Genomic DNA, 9,339 nt, shown 5'->3' on the forward strand with positions numbered 1-9,339 from the left:
TGGTGATTTGGAAAATTTGCTAGGGACATTTGGAGGACAGTTTGAAAGATCAAAATAACTTGAGACAAATGAGAGGAAGCATTACTGAAGATACTCTGGCCACAAACTGTTTAAAGCAATGTTTCTCAAACTTGGCAACTTTAAATCCTTTGGACTTCAACTCCTAGAAATCTGTAGTTGAAATCCACATGTCTTAAAGTTGCCAAGAAAAACTGGTTTAGAACTTTAAAGATCAGCACCACTATATCCTAGTGTAGCAGACAAAGAGCTGGCATCACTTTAGCCAACTTACATTTTGTAACCTTGCTCAAAACCTGTTAGCCAGACCAGAGAGGCCAGATCAGGAAGCAACTCCACAGGAAGGCTAAAATTATTTGTATCAAGACTGGCTATAATTAAAAAACCTTGCAAGACTGATTATGCCATTCCTCCTAAGCTTTGTCCTAGTTTAGTGAATTTGGGAGGCGTCTGAACTGAACATTATCTTTAGTCCCTTTTGCCAAGGCAACAAAGCTTGCATATTTCTGTTTACATTACACTACAGAGGAATTATTGAGTCTGTAACCTGCACCTCTATAACTGTCTGGTTTGGTTCTGTAACCCAACAAGACAGACATAGACTTCAGAGGATAATTAGAACTGCAGAAAAAACAATTACTACCAACCTGCCTTCTGTTGAGGGCCTGTATTCTGCATGAGTCAAAAAGAGGGTTGTGAAAATATTTACAGACCCCTCACATCCTGGACATAAGATGTTTCAACTCCTACCCTCAAAACGACACTATAGGGCACTGCACACCAGAACAACTAGACACAAGAATAGTTGTTTGCTGAATGCCATCACTCTTCTAAACAAGTAATTCCCTCAACACTGTCAAACTATTCACTAAGTTGGCACTACTATTAATCTTCTCATCATTCCTATCACCCATCTCCTCCCACTTATGATTCTATGATTGTAACTTGTTGCTGCATCCTTACAATTTATATTGTTTCCTAGTAGGATTTGACTGCTTATTTGTATCCTATGACTATCATTAAGTGTTGTACCTTATGATTCTTGACGAATGTATCTTGTCTTTTTATGTACACTGAAAGCATATGCACCAAAGACAAATTCCTTGTGTGTCGAATCACACTTGGCCAATAAAGAATTGTATTGTATTGTATTGTATTATTATCTCTCTTACTCTTCACATAACCTTGGCTTGAATAATAGAAATTAGCTAAAGCAACTAAAACTATAGCTCATTCCACTTGGACTTACTGGAGTTTTGAAGTTATTGTCAAATTATTTCAGACAAAATTTCAGATAAAATTGCATTTAAAAAAAAACACAAGGAAAATTTATTTCAGGTTCCATACTAACGCATGAACTGAAGATTAGCTTTGTTTCCTATTGGAATATAGATCAAACAAGTATCTACCATATTTTTTACAGAGGAAGTATCCCTAACACATTCATTGAAATCCATGATTTATTCTTCAGAGAACTGATAAATTCTGGCTGTTTAGTTTATACACAATTGATTGACAAATCATGTCAAAGTAGTAAACCAAAAAGTAACAATAATAATAATAAAAGGAAACAGCAATGCTCTTTATATGTACTTTTTTAAATTAACTCCCCCCCCAAGCAATAGTTGGTAGAAATCCTATTATTTATTTATTCTTACTGTAATATTTATTTTCCACATTTTCTCCAGAAAACCGGAGTTAGTATGTTAGTTTAAGAGACAGTCATGAACATAAGCTTGTCAATGAATGAGTTTCCATTCCTGGGGGTTTCGTTGAGTTGAAACTCCTTTCCCAGATAATATGACATCCAGACTATTATTCCATACTGGTTCTGATAGTTTTTTAAGAGTTACATGCTTGTTTGAAAAGGAAATTAATTTGATATCTAAATAGGGACAGTGAGCTCCCAAAGAGAGATTCTAAGTGAGAGCATTCTACTGCTGAGTGGGGCCATTATAAGAAGGCTATTTTCCCCTTCATTGCTTCATTGGGGGCAGTAGCATCCAAACAAAGCCTCTCAATATAATAAAGGAAGCCATTTCTGCTACCAAGAAACAAAACATTTAGAGGCCTGAAGATCCAATGCAAAAGATGGCTTCTAACCAGTATACCATTTAAGTTATAGTAATTGCAGTACTTTGCCATTGTTTGTACTCTTTGATAATATTTTATTTTTATATCCATGTAAATTTTGCTTATATAGCATTTTCCTTCTTCTTTCACACAATGTGTAATAAAGAGCCTTGATAGTACAGTGGTCTACGCACCCTGTTATTAACACAGCTGCCTGCAATTTACTGCTGGTTCGAATCTCGCCAAGGCTCAAGGTTGACTCAGCCTTCCATCCTTTCTAAGGTAGGTGAAATGAGGACCTAGTTTGTGGGGGCAATAAGCTGACTTTGTATAAAATATACAAAAGTATGAAGGCTATTGCTTAACGCATTGTAAGCCGTCCTGAGTCTCCGGAGAAGGGCAGCATATAAATCAAATTTTAAAAAAAATGTTATATTTATATATGCCCTATAAGAAGCTCTGGATAGATTGTTCTGAATAAGTTTCTTTGAACCTCTCTTTTAGTATTTTCAGATTTTTAGTTTGAAAACAGGCAACTGCACCACTGTAAATAAGCACACATATAGCAAGTCTCACACAATTCTTGCACTTTTAAAAAATTGATCACAGGTCTTTTAAATCTCTGGACATAGTAACAAGGCTTTGTTTTTCTTTTGGGTGTTCATCAGGAACTAGCTGAATGGTATGGCAGGTTCCTAAATTCACAATGAAATTATATTATACCTCTGCTGTATATTTCTTCTTTGGTTGGCAGCAGAAGTTAAATGAATGGGTATGATGACAGGCAAAATGGCCTTTAAATTGCAAGGCATTTTAAAAGTGTATTCTTCTAGTACATAATTAAAGAAACTGGTTTTTTAAAAGAAAAAAAATACAGAAGGTATATGGACATTTCAGCTGAATAGCCTCAGTCTAATTTTTCTTTACTTTGTTTTCCCAAAAAAAGTTCCACACTGGAGTTTTAACTACAGTATCAGGGATTCTTTTCAGCCTTCACATTCACATTGAGTTGTTTCAATGACACAATGTCATCTTTAGACATTTAAATTATAGTAATTGCAATTCACTGCCATTGCTTGTACTCTTTGATAATATTTTATATACATGTACATACATCTGGTCATAAAAAAACCCTACAACATTTTTAAAATAGACCCTCTTAAAGTGAATAAATAAATTCCATGTTAACTAAGTCATGGATTGATAATCCCATTTTGCAGACATTTTCTTTTGGTAAATCTAGTCATTCAGTATATGAAGTATTGCAGCTATATTGGATGTCTTCATAGCCAGCATTATTTCTACCTGTTCTGAAATATAAAGACCTTTATGTTTCAATAAGATCACTGAAATTCTTTAATATGGAATATAACTTTTATAGGCAATAACACCTCATATAAAAATGTGTACATCTCATCAACGGAACCAATCATGTTTTAAAAATCTCATTAACAATCGCAACTGATGAAATGGGAATACAATTCTGGGCATATTTGTGGGGAAGGAAATCAATTGCTTCCTTTTCCTAGTATAGCCTGTATGGGTGCATTTAATACCATAGTTACAATACAACATCTGGCCATAAATCTAAATTGTATAGTCAATATTATGTTATGATATATAACACTGGGAGACTGGGTGCAGAAAGGAAACATTCCTATTGAATTCAATTGAATAATTGTCATTACCATGTCTCTAACTGAGACTAGCAATATGGTAAGGTAGCTGGACATGGCAGAAATGCAGCAGACCTGCCATTGCTAGAGCCATAACTCTGCAGAAGCAGCTTGCAAACTGGCCTTTAACATCCTAGTAACCAGTGGGGGTAGGTGAGATACTGGAGTAAGCTGGACAGTTTCTCTCATTTGCAATCCTATGTGGACATGACTTCAGATTATCATAATTATCAGAGGTGATCAATTGGATAATCTTTATCATTTATAAATTCTCTTTCTCTGACAGGTTTAACAACCTCTCCCATCTTCACTGGCATCCCCTGACATTTTTCTTTGTCAAAGGAATGGCACTTGAGCTGGTATACAAAAAGATGACTGGATGGATAGAGAATTATACCAAAGAACACTAAGATCTGAAAATGGGTGGAAAGAAAACTGACAAGCTTGTTGAGAGATTTGATGGAAGGTAGCTTCAAGAAGTACAACTGACTGTCTTTGAGAAAGATCATAGATAAATTAAAGAGAGAAGGACTGCTGATCAGTTTTGTTTGTATATTGTTTTATATATATTGCATATATATCCCAGGAAACAGACAAAATTCTGGCAAAAGACCTTAATTCTCTTCCTCTTCCTCTTCTTTCTTCTCTATGTCTTCCTCCTCCATTATTTATTATAGAATATATTGTGCATGGTTTTATTTGAATATAAATGTATTCCTTGGGTTTTAACTAATAAGGAAGCTTCTTTTATCCTTAAGATTTGAATTTCTCCAGAAAATGTAAATGTGTTCTTAGATAAATTGCAGTATTTTGAGCTATTGAATAGATAAACAGTATTTAAGTGACAATGTTCTAACTAATCCTTGATATTTAAATGCTGTGTACCAAAAATGACAGACAACAATTTGTATACACAGATTAAATCCAAGCAGCAGCTGAACTTTTACATAAAATGTGTTTTTAGAATGATATCAGAAACCAGAAAAGAAAATGAGAACAGTAATTTGCATCTTCCACTGAGGGATTCATGATCTTTGTAGCATGGAGCTCATTGACTTGGCTAGAAGCCATTTCACCTTGGGGATCTTTGAGGAGAATAAGTATATTCAAAATGCATAATGCAATGATGCGGAAAATAAATAAATCTTCTGTTTTCACAAACTGATATTTTCTCAAACGTACCCCTCCCCCCCAAAAAGCTTATAGTGCATAAGTAAAAATAAAATAACAAATATCACAATGATATACTACCGGATTGAATTTTGATAAAGAATATAAAAACAGATAATGCCGACAGTTAAAGAGAGTTGGATCATTGAATATTATTCTCCTGAATGAGCAGCTTGCCAATAGATCTAAAAAGGAAGGCCGATGTTTAACTGTGTAAGCTTCACCAGGGGTGAATATCAAAGAAACTAAGAAGAGTTCTATTACATTTATTCATGCCATTAAACAACACAAATATTTTGCTTTCAATTATTAGTTTCACATCTAGGAAACTGTCATAACTAATAACAAGAACTAGGACAGAAATTGCTCTGCTTTGCATTGTAATGTGAATCTGATTATTTCATAGCTATTATCCAAAACAAGAACTGAAACACACTACTCCAAATTTTGTAAATCAGTTCTCTGTAAAAGAAAAATATATAAAATGTTTATATGAGGAATCAGGGACAAACAAAAATGGTTAAAATGAGATTAGAATGCATTGTATTAGGAAAAGCAGCTTGCAAAATATAGAAAGTTGCATATGTTATACAAAATTGTATTCAAAAATTGTATAATGGATGTAATGCTTATATTTCACCTCTCCCCACTGAATGGTAAAACCAGTAACTTCATAATTAAGAGAGTATGATTTTTCCAACTGACTGTTTTATTGTAGTTGTACTGTAGTTATGAAGTAACTTGTTACCTTTGTAAAGAAATGATGATGAAGAGAAAACAAACAATGGCAAAAAAGTGGATAGGGAGAGATATGATTGACGCGTGCTCCTGGGGAGGAAAGCTATGGTAAATCTAGACAGCATACTAAAAGGCAGAGAAATCACCCTGCCAACAAAAGTGCGTATAGTCAAGGCTATGGTTTTCCCAGTTGCAATGTATGGCTGTGAAAGTTGGACCATAAGAAAGACTGAGCACCAAAGAATTGAGGCCTTTGAACTATGGTACTGGAGAAAACTCCTGCGAGTCCCTTGGACTGCAAGTCAATCAAACTGGTCAGTCCTAGAGGAGATCAACCCTGACTGCTCTTTAGAAGGCCAGATCCTGAAGATGAAACTCAAATACTTTGGCCACCTAATGAGAAGGAAGGACTCACTGGAGAAGAGCTTAATGCTGGGAAAGATTGAGGGCAAAAGAAGAAGGGGACAACAGAGAATGAGGTGGCTGGATGGAGTCAGTGAAACAGTAGGTGTGAGCTTAAATGGACTCCAGAGGATGGTAATGGATAGGAAAGCCTGGAGGAATGTTGTCCATGGGGTCACAATGGGTTGGACATGACTTCACAACTAACAACAACAAAATTGATGGGTTGTTAGAAACATGACAGATGTGTTGAGACCTTTTTAATATGCAATTGAAGATTGTAATAACATGTTCTTAAAAAAATTAGAGTCATTGACATATTTAAGGGTGTTCTCAAGCTTTCTACTCTTGTTGAGAAGATGAACCCCAGAATAATTTCAATCCCATCTCTGCAGAACTTTATATAAAATCAGGTGAGGAATATATATTAGCTCTGAGAGCATTTCCTGAAAGGATTGTTTTACCACACCATATCTCAAGGATGGGTAAAATGGAAGCTTGTTATGTCAGAATGGAAGAATTTCTTGCATAAGTAATATTGTTCAGAAATATTTCTCATACTCCTAGAGCAGACATGCCAAGGTCTACCAGGAATCTATTGTAATTCCTATGCATTCGTTTATAAAATCATAGGCTATATACTTGTACATATTCTCTCCTCTTTTTTCGCTCTTTTTAAAGATCATAAAAAGAAAAAGAAAAAAATCCAAAACAGAAAGCAATATTCATACTAAATATGGGAGTAAGCCAATATAAAGTTCTTTATATTTCTAGGTATTGTTCCAAACTGGTTTACAAACAGTCTGGTTCAGATTAGGTAAATTTGGAGTTGCCTTTAACTTGCACAAGATAGGGGATATTTTAAAGGGCTAATCCAATTTAAAATTCTCTATGAAGCTTCACCTCTAATATATAGTTAGTTGTACTCCAGAGAAATGTATGGTGGCAGGCACCAGAAACACTTAAAAAAACAACAACTGATGCTTGATTGTCTGAAATGTTCTATTTGGAGAGAACTGATGTAGGAATCAGAATGATTTGATTAACTGATTGATGGATCTTTAATGACTCTTGACATGTAGCCTTTCAGTGGTTATGTCACACAGATGCAGGATGGAGAGAAATCTACACTCTTTGTGATTGATTTATCATTATCCTTATTTTCATTATTGCTTGACCTTTGAGGCAATTTTCATCCAAATTGTGTTCTTGTCCATTCCTATGCTTTCTCTCCCTTCTGTCTATGTGGTAGACACCAATAATCTTTTTCTTGATAACAAGAGGCAAGTTTATTGTTCATGTATTTTGTTCCAAGATTAAAAAGAAAATCAGTAAAGTTCTTCATTGGTTTCTTTAGTTTTGTCTAACTCAAAGATGCTAAACTTTAGAAACAAAGAAATATTTATGAAGAACACACAGTATAAATTAAAAAGAATATGGGAGGGTGAAATATGGGAAAAAATAATTTTGTTACTGATTGAAATACAAGTGCAACAATCAAACTCATTTCGTTGTTTTATTTCATCCCAACCCATCTTTTGTTTGCAAAATTCATTATTTACAACTTACCTTTCTCTCTTTTTCTTTCACACACTGATCTGAATTCAACTTTTTAAAACGATGATATAGTTTTCCTGAGATTTTTTTCTTTTAGAAATGCGCTCCTTTTTGAAATTTTGAAATTTTGAATAGAAATTGATATAGTAGTGGGTTTAAATTCACAGATGCTCTTCTATTCCATGATGAATTGCTTTGGTGGAACATGCTGTTCAGTGGCGGGTTTCAAAATTTTTTACTACTGTTTCTGAGGGTGTGGCTTGGTGGGCATGGCATTGCTTGGTGGGCGTGGCTTGGGAAGGATACTGTAAAATCTCCATTCCCTCCCCAATCCAGGGGAAGATTACTGCAAAATCCCCATTTCCTCCTAATCAGCTGGGACTTGGGAGGCAGAGAATAGATGGGGACAGGATCAGTCAGAATTTTTACTACCGGTTCTCCAAACTACTCAAAATTTCCACTATCGGTTCTCCAGAACTGGTAAGAACCTGCTGAAACCCACCTCTAATGCTGTTTAGCTCCTAGTGACATGTGAGGCAGGGTTTTTTTTACACAAAATACTACACTTAATTTTTTTTAATCAACAGAAAAATGGAGCAAAATTAATTATTTCAGTGCTTAAATACATTCCTGCCTAAGTGCTGATGGAAAAAAAATCACAAATGATCAAAGAAAATACAGACATACTCCCCTGTATATTTTTGTACAAATTGAATTCACAATGAAACCTGCCCAGTATAAATTTATAATCTGACAAATCATGTCCCTAGAATTAGTAATATAAACATTCTAATGTGTTACAGACATTTCTTTCAATTTCGTAAAGCATCTTTCAGTCTAGAGAAATTATTCCTAAAACTGAAAATTGATGCAAATGGGCTCCCCACCCCCCAAGTTAGCCTTCTGAAAACAAACAAAAAATAATAATTTAAAAATAAAGATGGTGGAATCACATGTATTAAATATCTGCCTAAATATTAAATGCTAACTGAAGATCACCCTCAAGGTTTTCTTTCTCTGCTTGGTTGCTTGTAATGGAAAACCTTGCCTTTCGGGGAATCTTACCATATGGTGTGTAATACTTTCATACATTTATTGAAAGTTTTCCCTTCTACTTTTGAAGATACATTAATTTATTATGTTTGTTATATTAAAACAGTAATGACTCACTGCATGTATTGAGTAAAATGTATAAAAACTAAATGTATCTTTCCATTTAAATAAGAAGGTCCCCTTATTATGGGTCGATTGCGAAACTGGATTCTGTTCTGCCCCAGCTACGGACCCCAAAGAACACAGCAGACACAAAATCCGTTCAAACCTTAATTTACTGAATAAACCAGTCTTTTACAACAACAGCTGTTAATTTATAAATTATTTTAACTTTATTTTTAACTGTGATGTTTGTATAGATGTTTTTATCTTGGCTGTTCACCGCCCTGAGTCCGAAAGGAGAAGGGCGGTATAGAAATTTGAATAATAAATAAAATTTGAATAATAAATTAATTGCATTAACAGCCGCCAAGAATTCAAAGCATAATAACTGAAAACTTACTATGGTTGGCAGAATGCCCAGAAGCAATTTGCAGGAAGCTGATAAGATAAGCAAGACAAGACATGAAGGTATGTGAACTAAGTTGTTCCCTGCAAATTGCTTCAGTCGGTGTTCCTCCTTAAATAGGCTAAGGGAGTGGCCAATTAGCCC

General features: G+C 34.7%; 1 long non-coding RNA gene across 2 annotated transcripts in view; it reads left to right on the forward strand.

Annotated features, from left to right (window-relative positions):
• LOC117655675 (uncharacterized) overlaps positions 1-4,303 on the forward strand; it is a 30,030-nt gene extending 25,727 nt beyond the window's left edge. For both annotated transcript variants that reach the window (XR_004588755.2, XR_004588754.1), the window contains exon 3: positions 4,054-4,303. This is a non-coding gene — a long non-coding RNA (uncharacterized LOC117655675). The remainder of the gene's footprint in view (positions 1-4,053) is intronic.
• Positions 4,304-9,339: the final 5,036 nt, after the last annotated feature.

This window comes from Pantherophis guttatus, chromosome 7 (genome assembly GCF_059756535.1).
Source record: "Pantherophis guttatus breed Tessera chromosome 7, ASM5975653v1, whole genome shotgun sequence".
Taxonomy (NCBI): Eukaryota; Metazoa; Chordata; class Lepidosauria; order Squamata; family Colubridae; genus Pantherophis; species Pantherophis guttatus.